Source organism: Paroedura picta, chromosome 7, assembly GCF_049243985.1.
Source record: "Paroedura picta isolate Pp20150507F chromosome 7, Ppicta_v3.0, whole genome shotgun sequence".
NCBI classification, from domain to species: domain Eukaryota; kingdom Metazoa; phylum Chordata; class Lepidosauria; order Squamata; family Gekkonidae; genus Paroedura; species Paroedura picta.
The window spans coordinates 98,248,629-98,269,997 of NC_135375.1; the positions used below are offsets into that span (position 1 = coordinate 98,248,629).

General features: G+C 47.8%; 1 protein-coding gene and 1 pseudogene across 2 annotated transcripts in view; one reads left to right on the forward strand and one right to left on the reverse strand.

The window, feature by feature from the left end:
- The window catches only part of CPLX1 (complexin 1), a 180,826-nt gene that overhangs the window by 56,105 nt on the left and 103,352 nt on the right, over positions 1–21,369 (forward strand). The window lies entirely within an intron of this gene.
- Positions 280–20,143, reverse strand: LOC143841691 (large ribosomal subunit protein uL1 pseudogene; annotated as a pseudogene).

Sequence of the window (21,369 nt, forward strand, 5' to 3'; positions counted from 1 at the left end):
TTGTTTTGAAACCCAGCATTTTTAAAGAAGAAGGGAGGGAGAAAATGTGCCCTGTCTTTTCCAGGAGCGCTACCGAAAATGGCTGACGTTTCACCGGGGAAGTGTTTGCTCCTGCAGATCTGACGCCCCCCTTCCCACCTGCCTGCCTTTCATCTTGGATTAAATTTTGCCCCCCTCCACCCCCCAAAAAAACACAAAGCAGGACACTTCAAAGTGCTATTTTGGTGCTCCGGGCCATCCGACTGAGTCTCTGTCTGTCAGCTTTGTCTCAAGTGCGCTTCAAAAGGCAAAGAGGAAATCTCCGCTGTTGGCAGATCTGTCGACTGTGCGCTTGGCTGCATAAATTGTGAAGTCATTAATGAGGCCTGTTATTTTTTGTAGAAGAAAAAAAAATTCACAAGTCTAATAAGGGGTTGGAGGCGGCGAGAAATAGAAGAGAAGAGGACTCTGAGAGTAGGAACTTCAGTCTTCGTTCATGGGTCATGCCAGAGGAACGGCCATTTTTGAAGATCACCATCTGCACATGGAAGTTTATGCCCAGGATTAAATTCTGTTAACTTTTGGGGGCGGAGCCAGGAGAGGGTAGGATTTGGGATGGGGAGGGACCTCAGTGCAGTATAAGGCTATGGAGTCCCCCTCCAAAATAACCATTTTCTCCAAGGGAACTGGTCTCTGGGCTTCAAGGGCCCACTGGACTCAAATTTTGTTCTGTTGTTTCTGACCAATATGGCTACCCATCTGAATCTACATGGAAGGAATAACAATAACAACAATAATAATATTGAAACTATATTTTTATAACCCACCATTCCCAAGATCTACAAATAATTTTTACATGAATAAAACAGTTATCATATGGCTTTACATTAAGATATACTATTAAAAACTGCTTCCGCAAAAACCTTGCAAAGGGGGCCTAATTTCAATTCAACATGTCGTTTTTTTTATTTGTTTTGTTGAGGGTACACTGATGTTTTACACTGAGGCTCATAAAGAAATTCCTGGTCTCAGCCGTAGTTCTGGCAGAACAGCTGTCAGTGGGGCCCTGATATTACTGAAGAAGAAGAGTTGGTTCTTATATGCCGCTTTTCTCTACCCGAAGGAGTCTCAAAAGAGGCTTACATTTGCCTTCCCTTTCCTCTCCCCATAACAGACACCCTCTAAGGTAGGTGAGGCTAAAGGAGCCCTGGTATTACTGAAGAAGAAGAATTGGTTCTCATATGCCGCTTTTCTCTACCAGAAGGAATCTCAGAGCGGCTTACATTTGCCTTCCTTTTTCTCTCCCCTCAACAGACCCTGTGAGTTGGTGAGGCTGAGAGAGCTCTGAGAGAACTGTGATTAGCCCAAGGTCACCCAGACGGCTGCATGCGGAGGAGGAGTGGGGAACCAAACTCGGTTCGCTAGATTAGAAGCCACCGCTATTAATCACTACACCATGCTGGGAATTTATTTCCAGAGTGTACCTTCCCAATTTCAAGGGAGTACATGAATGTGTGAATTCCATACTAAAAGAAGGGGGCCTTTGATCTCAAAGACACACCGATGCAACATGATGTGTACACTGATTCCAGCACAGCAGCCCCTTTGAAGCGCTAAAGCTGTTTCGAAGTAGAGGAGGGATAATAAATTCTCAATGAAAGCCATGTCCCCCCCCCCCCCCCCATCCCTGGGTTATTTATCTAGTTCTCAAATCCCTTCCCCACGTCTGAGCCATATTCAGGGTCTTGTGACAACTTAGAAATTGTTTAAAAAATAAAAATAAATAAATAAGAAAGCAATATCAAACGAAGCCCGTATTAATCGAACGTTTAAAAGTACCGCTAGCGGCATTCGGGATGGGGAGCGGAGATGCATATACGGTGTTTGTTTACTGAAATCATTTTAGCTCTGCCTTTCATGAAAACAAGCCCCTGTCGGCTTGCAGAATGAAAGATATGCACTTGTGATGCAAACAGAAAAGCCATCGGGAGATAAGAGGATGTGCTGGCTGCATAGGGATGCCGGTTCCCAGGTGGGGCCTGGAGATCTCCTGGAATTATAGCGCAGCCCGAAGCACCAGAGATCAGTTCCCCTGGAGAAAATGGCTGCTTCGGAGGGGGGGGGGCTTCATAGCACTATGTTCCACTGAGGTCCTACCCAACTCCAATTCCACCCCCAAACTCTCCAGGTGTTTCTCAACCCAGAGCTGGCAACCGTACCTGTAAATTCCCAAAACTTTGGGGAAGTGGAAGACCTCCACCCCCAAAGTCTCCAGTATTTCTCCACCCAGATGGCAACCCTAGTTCCCCTGAAGAAAATGGTTGCTCTGGAGCAGGGGTAATCAAACTGCGGCCCTCCAGATGTCCATGGACTACAGTTCCCAGGAGCCCCCTGCCAGCGAATGCTGGCAGGGGGCTCCTGGGAATTGTAGTCCATGGACATCTGGAGGGCCGCAGTTTGACTACCCCTGCTCTGGAGGGTGGCATCCATAGCATTAGACTCCATTGAGGTCCCTCCCTGTCCCAATCCTGCCCACTCCCAGCTCCACCCCAGGAGTCTCAAGGTGTTTCTCATCCCACAGCTGGAAAAATGCTAACTATAAATTCCCAAAACTTTGCTTGGGTAGCACTGGGAAGAGCTGCCCAGGAAGGGGAAGAATTAGAATCCTAGAATTGGAAGGGGCCATACAGGCCGTCTAGGCCCACCCCCTGCTCAATGCAGGGTCAGTCTAAGCATCTGTCCAGTGACTGCCCACCTCCTTAGATAGCCTCTTTCACCACTTAGCTACTCTGACCAGGAATACCAGGTATTTCTTTGCTAAGGTGGTCCTCCAGGTATGTAACCGGTGACCAGCGATAGCCAAGTGGTAGCCACAAAGATAGAGGAGAGGGGACGCTTAGAAGAGAACTTGCTGCTGGCCACAACCAAGGTGGCCATTTTATTCCCACAGCAACCCTGTGAGGTAGGTTAGGCTGAGTGTGACTGGGAATCCCGGATCCAAGTCCGAATCTCGGACCCCTCCCCCACACTGGCAAGGCAGAAAGGCCAGTAAGCTATAGCGACCTCTCCAGATGGCCTACAAATGGACCCTAGCCAAATCCCAACCCTGATTTCTCATGCATCCTTTTAAAATATGAACACTGGTGAACTCCTAGCCGAAGAGCAAGCGCAGTACAATGGTTAAGAGTCTCAGCCTCTAATCTGATGTGGTGATTAAGAGCGGTGGCCTCTAATCTGGAGAACCGGGTTTGATTCCCGACTCCTCTTCCACATGCAGCCAGCTGGATGACCTTGAGCCAATCCCAATTCTCTCAGAGCTCTCACATACTCACCTACCTCACAGAGTGTCTGTTGTGGGGAGAGGAAGGGGAGGCCATTGTAAGACAGTTTCAGGCTCCTTTGGGGTGTAAAAAAAGCTCTTTTTCTGGTGTGCCTTCCTTCCTTCCTTCCTTCCTTCCTTCTCTTCCTCCCTCTCTTCCTTCCTTCCTTCCTTTCTTCCCTCCCTCCCCTCCCTCCCTCCCCCTTGCTTCCTTGCTTCCTCCCTGTCCAAGTACCATCTAGCCACTGGTCATGAGTGAGGAGCTAGGGTTGCCAGCCTTCATCTTTTGGTCTGGAGATGTACTGCAGTTCCAGGGTATCCCCAGGTACCAACTAAAGCTTGGTCTCCTGCTATCTGTCAATCAGCATGAATACCAACCACGTATTCTTGCCACATCCCATGCTTCCAAATGCACCTGCTAGAAAAGACACTGACTAATCCAGAGGTAGTCAAACTGCGGCCCTCCAGATGTCCATGGACTACAATTCCCATGAGCCCCTGGGCTCATGGGAATTGTGGTCCATGGACACCTGGAGGGCCGCAGCTTGACTACCCCTGGTCTAATCCCTTCCTTGTGGGTGTGAGGTTTGGCAAGGGGTCAGGGAACCAGAAGGTGATCAGCCCTTTGCATTTATTCTGCACTCCGGGCCAGAAACAGGCAGAATGAATCACACCCCGCACTGGTCGCCCTGTAGCTGACAACAGAAAGAACTCTGATGGAGGAATAGGCAATCGTTTATTTAAAAAAATAAACCCGCCTTCCTCAAACAAGCTAATGACCTTCGGAGAAGCGCTCTGGGGAGCCTGGATGCTGATCACTTCGGCGCAGACGAGAACACGGCTCAATTTATTAGCAGACTATTGGGCAAGCTCGGAGAACAATTGGATGCAGAAGTCAAGTCGAGAGGGATAAAACAGATTTTAAAACCAATCCAGAAGCAAAAAACTTCCCTGGGATTTCTTGGAGAAACTTTTCCTTCGGTGGTCTTTGAAGCCAAGGATCTATGGAGCGATGGCTTCTGCTCCATTGATATGCACTTTTAAGAAGCATCTGTCAACTCTAAAGGTGATATCTCTATCCAAGGCTGTGATTAAGTTTAGGGAGAGGGGGGAAGGCGAAGGGGAAGGGGAAGGACGACGGCAGTTTTTATCTTAAGAGGGAAGAAGCCACAAGAAAAATATATATACTTTTGGAATCGAACCAGACTCGTCTCGTCGTTGGGAAACATCTCTATTTTTGACTTTATTTATAAAAACCCTTCTTGTGGCTGAACCAACATTTGTTAGATGATAGAATCTGTCCTGGCGTGCTAGGAAATATGTTTGGGGAGCATGCCTGTGAACACATTAGCAAGCCAGCCTGCTGAAATTAATGGGGCTGTCACAGTGCGCTTGCTTTCCGCAGGCTAACCCACGGAGGCCAGCACATGCCTTGAATCTTTATAGAGCGATGGTTATAAGCCACGTTCTCTGACCTCAGACAGCAGCGACAGCAGCACAAAACTTAGACAGCCCCTCTCCCACACCCCAATCTAATACGATACGTAGCAAGCAAGCCTTAATAAATGGATGAAAAACAGTAAACTTTAAAAAAATTTCAAAGATAGCTTGTTGGTTGGGAGGGAAAGCCTTCTGAGAAATGCACATTCCTTATTCTACACTTTGTTTACTTTACCAGCTCCGGTCACAAATTAGGGCTTCCAAATCTGGGTTGGGAAATACCTGGAGACTTTGGGAGTAGAGCTGGGAGTGGGTGAGATTTGCCGCAGGGAGGGACCTTAATGGAGTAGAATGCTATGGAGTCCCCCCTCCAAAGCAGCCTTTTTCTCCAGGGGAACTGAACTCCGTAGTTTGGAGATGAGCTCTAATTCCAGAGCTCTAATTCCCAAGTCTCAGAGCTCTCTGCACTTCACCTCCCTCACAGGGTGTCTGTTGTGGGGAGAGGAAGGTCAGACGATTGCAAACCGCTTTGAGACTCTCCTTGGGTAGCCATAAGCAGGCTACAAGAAACCCAGCTCATGTTCTTGTTGTTCTTCATCGTACGTTTGTCGTGGAGAGACATGAGCAGAGGGAGCATTTCTTGTCATGGCCTTGCCCCAGTGGGTCTCCGGGGCCCTGCTGCTCTTCACCGTGCCCCCAGGAGGTTTGCCCAGATGCACCTGGATCATCGGATCCTTCCGTACGTGCTGCCCAAACCTTTTGCCAAGGAGCTACGGGCTTCTGGGCTCTTCGGATGGACGTTAGTAATTGCATTTCCAAGGTGAGGCTGGTTTAATCCATCGGTGACCAAGACTAATGAGAAAGGCGTTTGTTTCTATTAATGCCTGCAGTGATCTGACCATTAGCAAGACGATACTTGAATTCCGTGGGAAGAAGATAAAAAAGCAGCACAGAGATAACGGATGCAAATGTTCCTTAACATCTAGGTCAAGAGCTCCCTCCTCCACCCTGTACAAGGGCAGAAGTGTCCGAGTGTGTAGGCCAGCCTTTTAAAACTTGGTTGGTCTCAAAGGTGCCCCCGGACTCTAAATTTGCTCTTAAGACCAACACGGCTACCCGCTTGAATATGTTTGACTGTTCCCGTCATCTTTGCCTCTCAACAAATGCACTTTTTGAAAAGAGCCTTCAGAGCAATTAGAAGCCAGAGATCACCCTTAGCAAACCAGGGAAGCAATGAATCACAATGCAAACAACTGGGAGACTTCCCCAAAACGACCTTCTCCTTTGGTGGCAGAAAAGGAACTGAGGGTGGGGGCACTGCTGCATGGCAGCGGGTGGTCCCTGGGTGGGTACAAGTTTCTGGCTCTGGCGTGCAGGGCTCCCTGGAGGCTTTTAGTTGTAAGGAACCTCTCCAATGGCAGGCCTGCTCATGCAGGATTGCACAGCTTGATGATGAACTATGAAATATCAAATTTCGTGATGGCGTTAACTTATCGGCTTTCTAAAAATGGATCGGGAAATAAATCTTGTTGTAATCAGCTTCCATTTGCATGTGTGTCTCTGGGTTGAGAAAACCTGGAGTAGGTTGTACCAGTGCTAGGCACAGGATGGTATGCACAAGACACAGAGCCGGTTCTGACTTTTTGTACACCCTGCGTGGGAGAGTATAACCAGGACCTCCCTAGATCAAGCCCCCCTCCCCTCGTAGCATTATATTCCACTAAGGTTCCCCCCTCCCTGCTGGAATGACTCAACTCTTGTTCACTTTATAGATAAACCCAAATACCAGTATCTGGATAAATGAAAGGTTGAGATTTCACATTCAGCTATAAGGGAATTACTCATGGCAGGGAGTGAGAGACCAGAGTTATTGAGAATCACCTGATGGATTGTCCCCACGTTCTCGGCAACGTCAGAACAGGGCTAAGCAGTGGGTGGATGTACACGCTTCAAGACAGCCAGCATGGAACTGTGGTTAAAATGTCAGGTGAGGATCAAGGGAGACCCGGATTCAAATCCTGACTAGGTGGTGGAAGCTTCCTAGGTGATGTTGGGCCAGCCACAAGTTCTCAGCATGACTTCCTCACAGGGTTGTTGTAAAGATAATAACAGAGGAGAGGCGAATAACACAAGCTCCTTTAGGAGAGAAGGGTGGGCTATAACTGATCTATATACTGGCCCAAGACAGTGCGGGGTGGTATAGAAATCGAATGAATAAAATAAACAAAATAAATACAGGAAGTAAAGAAATTATAAAATAATGTGTCACAGCTCTAACAACAAAAAGAAGGCTCCCTTCCCTATCTCTTCACATGCATTCCTGTTCAACTAGTTGCTCAGTTCACAGCTTGAGTTGCCAGCCATCAAGGGGTTAACACCTTTCCATGCGAATCACCTTTAGAATCACAGAGTTGGAAGGGACCTTCATGGTCATCTAGTCCAGGGTTAGTCAACCTGTGGTCCTCCAGATGTCCATGGACTACAATTCCCAAATACTGGCAGGGCTAATGGGAATTGTAGTCCATGAACATCTGGAGGACCACAGGTTGACTACCCCTGTAAATGCAGGGAATTCACAATGCCCTGCCCACCCACGGCGACCCCAATTCCATGCCCAGATAATGCCTTCCCCCTCCCCTAGCTTGGCCTGCAAGAAAGTCGCCTCCTGATCCCAAGGTGGCATTTTCCTGAGCATGCAAAAAAGGGCCGTGAGAGCCAAACTCAGGCATCTTCTGCCCACCCACTCACAATCGGCCTAAGCACACAGAATCAGCATTGCAATCAGATGGCCTCCCCTTTAACATTTTCACGAGTGAGAAAACACCAGGGCTGCAGAGTGGTTTGGGCAAAATGTGCAGCCTGCCCTTTTTTGGCACGACCGTGATGTGGCATGAGCATGTCGAACATCAGACCGCTCTTTTAACGTTCCTGCAAAATGCCTGGCGTTTGCCCCCAACCGGGAAATCTGGAATTCGAGAGAAGTAACAGCAGAATCCCGCCACGATTTGACCTCGCAGCAGGGCTGAAGGAACAGCCAAGGACTGCTTACCCAAATCATGCCACTGTGCCCTTGAATTTCAGTCCTCGGTCTTGTTTGCATTTTAGCCTCGATCAACCGAAGCTCCTATTTGCCTTTGGGGCTCAAGTTTAGATCTCTTATCATTATCGGTTCAGGCCATTTGTTTTCTTTTAAAGAAACTGGAGCTTAGCCCTGCATAGCACCCAATTTCCAGGCTGCCAGGTGTAATTTGTTTGATTGTTCAAATCCTCTGTAAGATTCTGATCAGGCACATGATGTGTTTGAGATAAAAGAGCTGCCTAAGTCCGCCTTGCATTTTAGAGGGCTTTTATTGTCTGCCCTCACAAGCCTCTTATGGCACCAATGGCTTGAATGCGTTACCAAGTCCCTGTGAGGCCTGAGACCCTTCTGGGATGGAGCCTCTGCCTCTCCCAAGCAAAGCTCTCGTGTGTGTCTAGGCACTCTCCATGGGGCATGGAGGACACACAAAGAGATGCCTTGAAAAAGGAATTAGGCAGGCTCGTGGAGGACACGTCCATGAGTGACTGCTAGGCCTGGTGACGGGAGCCTCCAGAGGAAGTGGCACTCAACCCCTGAATACGGGGACTAGGGAGGAATGTCAGAGGAAGGCCTTGGGTTTGATGCCTGCTCATTAGCCCTCCCGGGCAACTGGTTGGCCACTGGGTGAATCAGAGCGCTGGATTAGATGGGTGTAGTGAGAGCCAGTTTGGTGTAGTGGTTAAGAGCGTCGGCCTCTAATCTGGCGAATCAGGTCTGGTTTCCCCACTGTTCCACAAGCAGCCAGCTGGGTGGCCTTGGGGCAGTCATGGTTCTCTCAGAGCTCTCTCAGCCTCACCTATCTCACAGAGTGCCTGTTGTGGAGAGAGGAACGGAAGGTGATCGCAAGCTGCTTTGAGACTCCTTTGAGTAATAAAAACCAGGGTACAAAAATCCACACCGCTCCTTCTCTGAGGGCAGGGAGCCACGTCATCTTCCTGATCCACCCAGGGCTGTTTTTATGTTCTGATCTTATGCTCTGATCAGTCTGTCTCATCTTTATGGCATTGTTCTCCCCTCTTCCATTTTTTCTTCACAACAACCCTATGAGGTAGGTTCAGTCAATATTTTCATTTTATATACATATACATGTACATATACATATTCATATATATATACACACACACACATACATACATACATATACATACATACATACACACACACATATACATACATATATTTTTTCTGGATAACTGGGAATAGAGCTGACATGGCAGCAAATATTCGCTTTTTTTTGTTATGTGCGAAGTCGTGTCCGACCCATTGCGACCCCATGGACAATGATCCTCCAGGCCTTCCTGTCCTCTACCATTCCCCAGAGTCCATTTAAGTTTGCACCTACTGCTTCAGTTGCTCCATCCAGCCACCTCATTCTCTGTCGTCCCCTTCTCCTTTTGCCCTCGATCGCTCCCAGCATTAGGCTCTTCTCCAGGGAGTCCTTCCTTCTCATGAGGTGGCCAAAGTATTTGAGTTTCATCTTCAGGATCTGGCCTTCTAAGGAGCAGGCAGGGCTGATCTCCTCTAGGACTGACCGGTTTGTTCGCCTTGCAGTCCAAGGGACTTGCAAGAGTCTTCTCCAGCACCAGAGTTCAAAAGCCTCAATTCTTTGATGCTCGGCCTTCCTTATGGTCCAAATATTCGCTAGTATATAAATATCAGAATGCTGTGATATTTGCCATATATCCCCCAATTACTCTGTTTAACAGCTGATGATGTATGAATTTCAGTATTTGATATCTGGGAGTGACTAGTTAAAAGTATTTGATGGCTGATATGCCATGGTTTTCAGTTACTGATGTTCTTTGACAGCTGACATGCAGTGGGGCCTAGTAACTGACGTTATTTGATAGGCGACATGCAATGGCATTTAGTGGGGATGCTTAAACACATGCCAGGACGGCACACGTCCCACTCACTGGTTGCAAACAGGGAGCTGATATGTCAATAAGGTCTGACTCCTTGTCAACCTGTTTGTAGCAGTTGTCAGCGGTGGCGTCATTGCTTTCCTTCCTAACCACATGTGCATTCTGACACCGTCCAGATGAGCTCTGCTCCCTACCCCTCTCCTCCTTGCTGCGTCGCTGCTCCACTCAGCATCTAATTGTTCAAACAGACCAGGATAAGTTGAACCACGGTTTCGTGAAATCCTGGTATTTCTCGATGGCCCTGGAAGGGTTTTCCAGATAAGTGGGAGTTAATTAATTTTAATATATATATTAAAATTTGTTAAACATTCATCGGGTGAGATGACCACATATGGTCATATTGACTCACCCACCCTCCCAAAATGGCCAGCGATAGGCCTGGAGGGGGTAGGAAGGGGCCACGGACAGGCGTGACCACAGATCTACTTCCCAACCATATTCTACGTGATCGCACCACTTCTGGGGTTTCTCGGAGCCTGAAAAATGTTTCAGGGGTTTCTCAACGGCAAAAAAGTTGAAAAAGGCTGAAATAAACAGTAAAACGGTCATGACTGGGGAAGGCACTGGCAAACCACCCCGTATTGAGTCTGCCATGAAAACGCTGGAGGGGGTCAGACATGACCCGGTGCTTGCACAGGGGATACCTTTACCTTTTAAACAGTAAAAACAGGCCCAAATCATAGTCATAAAATGCTGTGTTTTAAACAATCCTATCCTTTAGTTCCCCCTGTGTGGTCCACATGGTACCACAAAGGCCCCTCAATGGTACCGTGGCATAGGGCTTTTCAAAATGGTAGCTGGGGAGAGCCCTCCCACCCTGTGAAAGGAAGTTTAAAAAAAAATCCCACCCTTATTTGGGCAGGTTGATCCGCCCCTTCCCAAAGTGGCCACCCCCGGAGGGAGTGGGAAGGGGAGGGCCCCCTGTCCATTTAAACCTTTGCCACCCGAGAGTCCTTTCACTTCTGGGTGTATGTGGCAGGCCAGCTGACATTACTTCCTGGTACCTTGAAGCCTGAGAGATCTTTCAGCAAGGGCCTCCATGGTCAAAAGGTTGAACAAGGCTAACATAGTCCCTCCTAGAGCTGCTGATGGCTTCCGGTCACTTTGAATCAGCCGTGCCTCTGCACATGCGCACGTCTGCCGAAAACTGACGCAAACCCGTCAGTCAGGGATGTGTACGGCTGTCCAGTTTGAACCAAACCTGCCGGGCGGTCCTGCTCATGTCTAATTGACATCTCTGAGCAGGGTGAGTTCATTTTTCAAACATGTCTGTGGACACGTTTGTGACATCCCTAGTATTTAGTCGCTGACAGGATCTGATCGTTCCCATGTGCTATTAATTAGTCGCTGACACGGAGCGGCTGTTTCACATCAGATGCGTCACGCAGCAAGGTGGTTGATGAAATAATAAGGACGCGCAAAGTCAAGCCTTTTGCTTCATTAAAACTTGTCGAAACAGTAAATAGAATTGAACGGAGATCTCAAAAGCCTCGGATTCGATACTTGGAAGTCAGGGTGCAGACAGAGCATTGCCAGTCTGTGCAGGGCTGGGCTTTTCTGGCCACTCTCCCAAAAGTCAAATACAAATGTGCACACACAATGAGAAAGAGAGCGAGAAAATGCTCCAGGCCTGCTTTTTTCTGCTTGGTTGGCAACTCTGATTGTGAGCTCCACATAAAGTCACCAGATTACTCGCTCGAAAGCGTTTCTACTGGCCTCCACAATATTTCAGACTCGCTTTGGGCTTTTTTGTTTTGTTGTTAGTGGCTTTTAGATTTGAGCGTGGGACTTTGACCTAGTCTGCACACAATAGGTAATGCACTTTCAATGCACTTTCGAAGTAGATTTTCCTGTTCCGCACAGGAAAATCCAGCTGCCAAAGCATATTGAAAGTGCATTATCCTGTGTGTGCAGACTGGGCCTTTGTTTCTTTCATTAAATAAAAAAAAATTCCAGAAGGGATGTTTCATCATTGGGTTGTTTCATAGGGTTTTATTGAAATACGACTTGAACCAATAATTCTTGAGGAGGAAGTGGAATGAGCCTTGAGTCAGCTGCCAAACCACAAGGCCCCTGGTATTGACATCATACCCATGGACCTGCTGAGATGTGTTTCAATCAAAACCATTACATCTTTGTGCCAGAAAATCTGGGAAACTAATAACTGGACGGAGGAGTGGAAAAGATCTGTGCTTATCCCACTACCAAAAAAGGGTGATTCAAAACATTGTTCCAATTACCTTACAATAGCCCTCATTTCTCATGCTAGTAAGATCCTGCTAATAATGATACAACAATGAATAGCAACAACCATTGAAGGAGAATTACCAGATGTCCAAACTGGCTTTCGATAGGGCATGACACTCATAATGACATAGCAAACTGGCAGTCTTCAAGCAAAGGTTGGATACACACTTTTCTTGGATGCTTTAGGATGCTTAGGGCTGATCCTGTGTTGAGCAGGGGGTTGGACTAGATGGCCTGTATGGCCCCTTCCAACTCTATGATTCTATGAGTCTATGATTCTAAACCTGCACTGGATTTTGGAAAAGTCACAGGAATATCAGAAGGAAGGCTACATCTGCTTTATTGACCACAAGAAAGCTTTTGATTGTGTGGATCACAACAAATTGTGGGAAGCCAGGCAATATCTGGGGGTGCCATTTGATGCAGCCGCTCTACTCAAACCAAGGAGCCATTGACCATATACCATTTGGTGACACTGACTGGTTCAAAATCGTGAACGGAGTGCACCGAGGTTGTGTTCTTCCTCTTCCCATTTAACATTTATGCGGAGATCATTATCAAAGAGACTGAACTCAAAGACTCAAACATGGGATTGAAGATTGGAGGAAAAAATATAAATCTTTGGTATGCTGATGACACTACAGAAACTAAGCAAGGCCTAGAAGAGCCGGTTACAAAGGTCAATGAAGGAAGTAACAAATCTGGCCTTTTCTTAAACACTCAAAAGACAAAAATAATGGGCACTGCAAAAAACAGACATGGATCAATAACAATTGATGGTGAAGAGATCGAATGCATCCAATAATTCATTTTTCCTGGGATACAAATCGATGTGAGAGGCGATTGCAGTATGGAAATAAAATGTCGGATTGCTCTGGGTCGCCCAGCAATGATGAGCTTGAACCGAACACGGGAAAGCCTGACTACTAAATATTGATTAATTAGACTTATGGCTGTGAAAGCTGGGCGATGAAAAAATCAGACAAGAGAAGAATCAATTCATTTGAACTCTGGGGTTGGAGAAGGCTTCAAACAAGGAAATACTACAGCACGTAAAGCCTGATCTTTCACTGTAGGCAAAATCACGAAAGTCTGGCTCACTTACTTTGGCCATGTCATGCAATCTGACTCGCTGGAGAAAACAATTATGCTAGGATTGGTCAGTGGGAAAACAGAACCCGCCTGACAAATAATACGGACACTGGCCAGAACATTGCATGACTGAGGGAAGTGGTGCGGGATCAGGGATCATGGCGACAGCTGCCCCATGGGATCGCCAAGAGCCAAACTCAACTGAATGGCTGACAACAACAACAACAATGTCTCATGAGTGTAGCTTTGTTTCCATAATTTTCTTTCATTATTATTTCCCATAGGTTTCAGGGGAAGACATACCCCCCCACACACACCCCACCCCACACACACATGGCCCATTTCTTCCATCCAAATGGGACAAAATTCAAGGGAACTGTAATATTCCTCAAGGATACCTATACCCGCATTGGGAGGAAAGAAGAAAAAGTCCCACCTCTTATTCTTCCAGATTGGAGTACCTCACACATGTACAGTCTGTCCAGAGCGGGACTCCCATTCCCCCTGAGGAACCACGGGCTCTGTCTAATCCCCTGAGTGGTAAAAGTGACCGACAGAAGCAGAAACTGCAATAACCAATGGGAACAGAACAAAAGGAAAGGAAATTATCAGGCTTAGAGTTGCCAACCTCCCAGGGGGTAAATGGAGATACCCAGGAGTTTCAAGTTATCTCCAGGGAATAGAGAGCAGCTGACCTAGAAGCCTTGGAAGACGGACTCTATAGCAGGGGTAGTCAACCTGTGGTTCTCCAGATGTTCATGGACTACAATTCCCATGAGCCCCTGCCAGCAAACGCTACAATTCCCATGAGCCCCTGCCAGCATGGGGCATGGGGCTCATGGGAATTGTAGTCCATGAACATCTGGAGGACCACAGGTTGACTACCCCTGCTCTAAAGCATTCCGCCCCATGGAAGTCCCTCCCCTTCCCAACCATGATCTCCTCAGGCTCCACCCCCAAAATCCCCTGATATTTCCCAACCGAGATCTGGCAACCCTAGGGGGCACTGTTGTCGGCTGCTTCAATGTGGAATTTGTTTTATTTTCACATAATCAATGACAATAATTGCAAAACAGCCAGTTGTCGTAATTTGGGTAACATACGAGTCTACTGGCTTTGTGATTCGGAAACTTTTGTCGGTAACATCCCCACTTGGGGGGGGGGGTGTGGATAACTCAGACGCAAACAATGACAGAATGATCCTTTCCTAAATTTTGACTTTGGACAAACCCTGCAGCATAAAATATTGCCTCGACACTGTAAAGGTCTCCTGGAAAACACAGCTGGGTAATGGAAAACCTGACAGACTCGCTGCTTTTTCTAGCGCTAACAAGGACCTCCAGAAATTCTTACACATTTAGCATTTCCCATCAGGGTTCTCCTGGAATGTAATACATTCGTAGCAAGTAATCACTTGAAAATGTCGGCAGAAGCTTTTAGATGAACAACCTGCTGTTTTTTTTGGAATATCTTTATTAAAGAACATTGATTGAAATATTAGCTTCTCCGTCGGAGTCCTCTATACTTTGGCGACCAAGAGCTCTTATCAAACTTCTTTAAACATTTAGACACTGATGTTTTTCCCCTTCATTAAAGAAGGCAAGAGTTCATTTTTTGGGGTTAAAGATTCCCCGTGCTTTTATTCCAACTCGATCCTTGTAAAGAACAAAGAAAACCCATTAAAAGGGGGTTCCAGAACATGTTGGCTTGATATTGCTGACATCCTGTTCCAATGAAAGACAAGAGTAAGATATAGCCTTCCCCAAGTTCCATTATGTTCATGTGGACAAGAAACTGAATCCAAGGTGGAGTTATGCAAGCGATAAGGCAGAGCTATGCAAAGTAGCCAGTGGATTTTCTCCACCTTCTTATGGGAACTCACAGTGGCATGTTCACACATGCTATCCATTCTAGCGACCGCTTGCTGTTTCACATAATAAAATCCAGCTGCCAAGTGCATTGAAAGCAGGGCTGATTCTGCACTTACTTTTCTCCCCTGCTGTCGATCCCGCGGAATTCAGATTGATTTGAACTCAGGTCTTTCGCTTTCCTCTCCCAGCCCTGAACTGAAACAGAAAGCCTTCTGAATTTGATTGGGGAAGCTCAGAGGGGGAAGGGGAACACTGGTCATGAAGTTGAACTTCCTTTCCTGAACTGGCAAGGTGCGGGGGAGGGGGTCGGGTGAAGTCCAGCTGGCATTAGTGCTTTATTCCTTCTCTTTTGACTCCTGTGCCAGGAGCAGCCTCTCAGAGAACAAGGCAAATCTCTGTTGAGAGAAGTATGGGCTTCTGTAGCACAGTCACTTTAAAACCAGGAGGGAAGCCTTGTATCCAGGATCCAGAAAGTCTTTGAACTGATGCCCTGGCCAATCAAGGAAGACTGCTTTGCTACGAGACATGCCACAGTAAGTTAATTTGCAAAAAGGAGAAATCTACACTTATATTGGTGGTGGTTTCTCAGATACTGAGGCTTATATCCACTCCTGGATATAATGGGAGAAAGGTAGGGTCACTGCAGATCAATTATGCATGTTGCAGAGGGAAAATTTAAAGCACCCAAAATCAAAATGGAGATTGAATTCAGTGTAGATGGGAGGGATTTATTCAGGCTGGGAGTGGATAAAAAGCCTTGTGCAGACTACACCCTGACTGAAGGTACTTTCTTGAGTGGGTGGGAAATTCCTCATTATCTGAAAGACTTTTGCCACTCCTAAATGTTGAAAACTCCTTCACACAAGGGGCACGGTCAGGAAAATCTCGGCATGGTGTAATTTCAACAGGTATCTGTTTCTATTTTTTGTTTTTAATAACTGGCAATGCACTGCTCTGAGGTGTTAGACTGTTAGTGTCATTTATTTACTTGCTTACTTACAAACTGTTGGGAAATGCATGCTCTGTTGTGTGCACGAATCAACAGGATAAGAAGAATTCCAACAGGGGCTATGGGAGCAGTTACCATAGTTAGTCTCCTTCTAGAATCATAGAATCATAGGATAATAGCGTTGGAAGGGACCTCCTGGGACATATAGTCCAACCCCCTGCACTATACAGGACACTCACTACCCTATCGCTCATCCACTGTAACCTGCCATCCCCTTGAACCTTCAGAGAATCAGCCTCTCCGTCAGATGGCTATCCAACCTCTGTTTAAAAATTTCCAAAGATGGAGAATCCACCACCTCCCGAGGAAGCTTGTTCCACTGAGAAACCACTCTGAGTTTCCTGATGGACTCATTTGGAGACTTCCTGCTCCTTTCAGCACACTTCCTCTCTGCTTGCCTCCAGAACAGACAGAATGAAGACAGAATAAACAAGGAACAACAGTTAGGTAGTTAGAAAGGGCACCGCTTATCCCCACTGCTCCTCGCAAACACCTTTTCCTTCCTCTCCCCACAACAGACACTCTGAGAGAGCTCTGACAAGACTGCTCTGTAAGAACAGCACTAACGGGACTGGGACTGGCCCAAGGTCACACAGCTGGCTGCACATGGAGGAGACGTGAGGAATCTAACCCAGTCCTCCAGATTAAGTTTGCTGCTCTTTAACTACCACACCACAGTGGCTCACGGTTAAGCGACCTATTTCACGTAGCAGCCAGCTAGTTGCTCAGGAGGGTCAAACAAAAAGGGCCTTATCCTGATGTTGCTCCATCACACCAATTCGCTGTCTCTGTAGTAGCCACTGATGGAGCTCTCCTCCATTAATCTGTTTAACCTTCCCCTCTGTTTTCAAGGCCACGAGATTGATGGTGGAATTCAGGTTTCATCAAAGGTAAAAGATTCAGACACTCTGACCTGGGGAACCCGATCGTGTCAGATCTTGGAACCTAAGCTAGGCCTGGCTATTATTTGGATGGGAGACCTGCGAGTATCACCAGGGTCATGAGATGGAGGCAGGCAATGGCAAATCACCTCTGAACCTCTCTTGGCTTGAAAACACCATGGAGTCACCATGAGTTGGCTGCCACTTGGACCGTTTACACACTGGGAACTTCACTGTCCCAGCTCCCGTGCAGGATCACAAATCGGGAGCAGATTATTATTATTGTTGTTGTTGTTAGGAAAGGTGCACCAGGTCAAATGCTCCCCCATGTGGGTGCAGGAAGAGGTTGGGCAACTTGCCACGACTAAAACTCCAGCTTGCATCCCAGCATGAAACCTCCAGTGCGTAAACGGTCTCGATGGCCTTTTCCATCACCGAGACACAGAAACACTCCAATGCACGGAGCATGTTCAGTCTTGGCAGGCAAAAAGTTGGATTTTTTTTTTAAGCAAAAAAGAACCAGTATTACCACTCTGCCCTGACTGGAGGAAGACAAGAGGACCACTGAACTGGAGCCACGCACAAACTCACTCACACAAAAAACACAAACACACACACACACCCTGCTCCATGGCAATTGCGGAGAAATCTCTGGCAGGCAATCGGAAGTGGTGTCAAGAGTGCGCTAATCTCTGCAGTAGCTGGCACTAATGAACAAATGGGAGACCGGAGAAATAATGTACCACTTGTCAGAGACTTCAGCCTCAATTGTCTTTTTAGAATATGTCAATGAGCTCCCCCCCCCCCCCCCAACAAGCCTTTGAAAGCCGCATTTGCATCTCCGTGCCACTGAAGATCACAGGCAATACATGGACAGGGGCTAAAAAGACATTTGAACAGATGTTCCATGTTCGCAGCAGGGGATCTCCTTCCCTTGCTGACCTGTATGGGGTGCGCTGCCCTTGCGTCTCCAGATAGAGGAGTGTAGGATGCTGGCTGGTGTTTGTATCCTGTGGTGGAGCACCTGTAAAGTTTCTGAGCGTCGTAGCGTTAGCGAGACTCCACAACTGTTGGCGGAGTCTAAATATGCAGTAAAGCTGAGCACAAGCTGACTGAGAACAAAATAGGCTTCTTGGATAAGCGAACGGGTATGTTTGTTTGTAATGTAATGTAATGCGTTGTGTAACCAGGAGAGCCAAGGGTTGTCTGGCAGTCAAGCAAGGGACTTTGGGAGGTAGTTTGCCATTGCCTCCCTCCGTGTCATGGCCCCGTGTTTTCCTTGGAGGAATTACCCCCCGAATCCTTGGAGGCCTCCCATCCAAATACTAGACAGGGTCGGCCTGGTTTAGCTTCCAAGAGCAGACGGGATCAGGCTTCCCTGGGCTAATAAAAAGAGGAAGAGTTGGTTTCTTTACCCTGTTTTCACTTCCTGAAGGCTACATACTTTTCAGAGCTGAGTGATCTTAAGAGCTGGTTCTTTTTTCAGCAAATCCAAATTAAGCTGCCAAAGTCCCACATTAAAAAAAGAGCTGCCTTTTTGTACCCTGCTTTTTACTACCCGAAGGTACTGCCTTGAGGGAGATTTGTTTGGACGAGGGATAAGATTTGAAGAGCAGCAGGCAAGCAGGGCAGTGAAGACGGAATGGGAAATTGAACAAAAGGAAAGGGAATTATCAGGGTTAGAGTCCTGACCTCACTACAAGATCTGTCTTCTCCTCGCTGCCTCCTGCAGGGTCTTCTTCTCTTCTTCTTTGTACACCAGATATTGCTTATTCCAACAGAGGCAGCCAGGCTGGGGTCCAGGGGGCCCCCCACAGTGGAAAGGGATGTCACTCTGTGTCCTTAAAGAGGGGAAAGGGGGCAAGGAGAGAGGCCATGGCCTTGGGCGCAGGGGCCTGTAGCACAGGGCTAGTCAACTTGTGGTCTTCCAGATGTCCATGGACTACAATTCCCATGAGCCCCTGCCAGCGTTTGCTGGCAGGGGCTCATGGGAATTGTAGTTCATGGGCACCTGGAGGACCACAGGTTGACTACCCCTGTTGTAGCACATGTAGCCCTGGTTGTAAGTTGCTGATGATGTGTTGACCTGCCATGACTTGAGAGCTGTAGGTGACTACCAGTTGCTGTCCAATTGTTGTCTCTTGGGCGGCCTGTCTTGTAACTGGTTTTCTCTGGGCACCCTTCTGGCTTTGTTCATCTGTCTCTTGATCTCATCAGGAGGGTGCTTTCGTTCCCAAAAGGTTTGTCGATATTAGAGGAAAAGGTTTTCTTTTCTTTAAAAAAGAATCATTCGTTCTCTTCCCCCCAACTTCTTTTCGAAGTTCTCCAGTTACACGCAAACAGTGCAGGCGAGTATTCCGGCACATCAGAAGGTGAGGGGGAGGATGTGGAGGAGTACATTGGAACCGCAGCATCCCCTTCCACATGGCAGTCAGCTGCCACATGGATAGCATCACGGTGAGTGATGTGTTTCAAAATCACAACAGCCACCGCTAATCTATGGAGGAATCCACAATGCTAATGTTCCCATCTGCCTGCCGAAACCTGAAGGGTCTATTACTCAAAAAGTGAATGCACAAAGGAGAAGATGGCATGAACTCAACGGTATTGTGTTATGGACCAGGGTAGCGGTGGCCAATGCACACTTAAATGGACTCCAGGGAATGGTAGAGGACAGGAAGGCCTGGAGGATCATTGTCCATGGGGTCATGATGGGTCGGACACGACTTCGCATCTAACAACAACAAGGGGTGGCCAAACTGGGGCACACCAGATGTCCATGGACTACAATTATCATCATCTTCTGACATCTTCACACGACCGTTGGCCACAGCCAAACATAGGACCTTCTCCATTTGAAACTTGATAGTGGACGTGACCTCCTCAGCCTTGGCCACCATGTTCTCATTGTGGGTGAGAAGAGAGGGGAACTTGCCAGCTTTGTTCAGTCCTGGGCCAAGGATTCAAGGAACCTGCTTGATCAGGGACCCGGAAGCCAGGAAAGCATCGTCTTTCTTGGCCAGCTTCTTCACTAGCTTCTTGTTCTTATTGAGTTTCTTCAAAGCCCATGTGAGGGATGTCCACTGCTTTGTCTTCATCATAGTGCTGCTGACCCCCTAGCACACAGATTGAGAACTTGGGCCGTGGAGCTGACTTGAGCCTGACAGTTCCGGAAAGCCGCTTGTCCTTTGGTGGATTATAATTTTCCAGACTGATCTGCAGTTCCACTGATTCCAAGATTCCCTTGAAGGACTTCCATCACTGCTTCATACAGTGCATTGTGGGATCCTTTGCTGCTCATCCTGGCAGAGGCTGACCATTTTTGGTACTTTTAAGAGGAGCAAATGCCAGGTGCAGGGAGTGGGCAGGGAGGCAGCCAATTCTTAAGCTACGAGCTGCTGACACTGCCTGCAAGCAGTGTCCTTCTTCCACCCTCTGGCGTGCCCCAGCAGTGTCTCTACGCTGACGAGAGAGCTCTTGTCACCACCCCTGGAGCCCCAGTGTTGCCTCTGCAGCTGGCCCTGCCCACAGGGGTGAGTGGCCCCAAGGAGGAGGCTGCGAACCCCATGCCCAAGCCGGCCTGCCAGCTCTTGGACAGAAACAGAAAGAAACAACAAAGAACTGTAGACGACTTCAGGCAATTTGGCCCTTCCGTGCTAGGCCATGCAGGCTACATCCCATACCCAAAGGCACTTTTAAGAGGGTGTGGTTGCGTTTTTACACAGTAACGCCTTCTTAAATATTTTTAAATGCCTCACCCCACAGTGCAGCAGGTGACACTTCCCCCATGGATTCTTTAAGATTCCTCCTACGAAAATGGCAGTGGCTCCGTTTGGCGGAAGCGAGCCAGGAGCTGGCGGAAGTGACGCTTGAGGGGGGTGGTTTGCAAGGGTGGGGAGAGCCCTCCAGGATGGCCCGAGTTTTCCCAAGCACATGGCCCCGGCCTGACATGTGTCCCATTCTAGCCCAGAGCAAAAAAGAGAAGCTGTGGGGCAGCGGAAGGTCTGAGCTGCATCAGGCCTAGGACTGCCCTAGACCAGTCCCGATTTCGTCCGGAAGCGGGAATTAGATCCACGACCAGACAAGTGCTTTTCCCAGCCAGATCCCTCATGCAGAAACGGTCTCAGCTACCCTCCTAGCAGCTGACTGAGACCTCCCATAGCCTCAGAACTGGAAGACACCCTTGTCATCCTCCTTCTTGGCTGTCTCTGCGATGCTGCCTCTCTTTGCTCCCAGTGTGACTCTCAGCCTAACCTATCTGTCTTCACTGGCCCATGTGGGAGTGGTCTCTTCAGCCCCACCCCCTTCTGGCTGAGCACATACAAGGGACAGTTTGGTGTAGTGGTTAGGAGTGCGGACTTCTAATCTGGTGAGCTGGGTTCGATTCCGCGTTCTCCCACATGCAACCAGCTGGGTGACCTTGGGCTCCCCAAAGCACTGATAAAATTGTTCTGACTGAGCCACTTTGAGCCTCCTTCAGGTAGAGAAAAGCAGCATATAAGAACCAACTCTTCTTCTTCTACAGTA